Genomic DNA, 1,286 nt, shown 5'->3' with positions numbered 1-1,286 from the left:
CCACAACAAATCACATTTATAGCAACACCCTGCAAGAGTGACAAAACATCTATCCAAATGCCCAAGTAAAAAAAGTAAATTGGTTGCACTAACAGAACCCAGAACCAGTGAGGAAGAAGGGGGTGGAGGGTGCGGGCTGCCCTGGGTGTCATCACTGAGGGGGGTGACAAAATGAGTTTAAAATAAAAATGGGGCTCACAAAACTTTTTAGGAGTGATGTGGTAGCTTAGGCACCTGCAGGTTCCACGCTGCTGTTTTAGGCAGTGTGGGACTTGCATCTGCCTACTGCCTCTCTCTCAGCCGCCCAACAGCTGAGGGGGAGGCGGCAGAGAGGCTCCAAACGTTGGAGAGACTTGCCCTGCCCCCAGCTGCAGGACACACACACCCCACACCAGGCACCTGAGCGGATAGCTACGCTACTGCCCAGAACAATGAGTCCCACTAGTGCAATGGCTCTTCCACCTCCCCACCCCAATGCTTACCCAAATCTGGATGTGTGTACAGGAGAGGGGAGTTGGAAGAAATCCCAGAACTCCACACCGTGGTGATTAAATGAGCGGGAGAACTGGGAGAACCATGTACTCTTACCTTGAGCTCCTTGAGGGTGGAAAAGGTGGCCCATAAACAAATTGTTGCAAGGTGATAGTTTATGAATAGGGAAGCTCTTCTTAATGTGCAATAAGCCTATCTGATGATGACATAATTTTGAAATAAAGAAGTAAAGGCCAGAGTATGGCGAGTGAGTTGTGTTGCATGCCACCCCAATCTCGGAGCAGCATGAGATTCCAGAGGTTCTGGGTGTTTACTCAGGTTCACGTTTCCTTTGGACAGCAGAGACTGAGGTGTCTTTATTTACACTTCTATATACCACCTGAGCCTACAGTGGAGGGGTTCACAGCATTAACACCCCCTGACTCTCTGCCCCCACCTCTCTGCCTTTCTAGCCTGCAGCTTTTGCATCCAGCTTCTAGCTCATATTATTCAACTCTCGACTCTGGCCTTTTTTTTTCTAACAAACAGTTGAAGGAGGAAGGTCCAGCCCTTTGTCTTCTGGCACAGAGCCACTCCTTTTGTCCCGTTATCGGCCCATGCTTTGTGGGCCATTGCCAGGCTGGCCTAGAAATGAAAGTGAGATGGGATTCCATTTAATAACACCACTCCTACATTTAATCCATTAATATTTGTTTCTTTTAGAAACTTAGGGATCCTGCCAGGGATCCTGCTGAATGCCAGTGTGCTACCACAGATTATCAATCTAGCCTGCTCCTCTGTTATTCTAATGATAT

Source organism: Podarcis gaigeae, assembly GCF_964106915.1.
Source record: "Podarcis gaigeae genome assembly, chromosome: 4".
NCBI lineage: Eukaryota > Metazoa > Chordata > Lepidosauria > Squamata > Lacertidae > Podarcis > Podarcis gaigeae.
The sequence above is the reverse complement of the archived record's forward strand: the minus strand, read 5'-3'. Positions refer to the sequence as shown.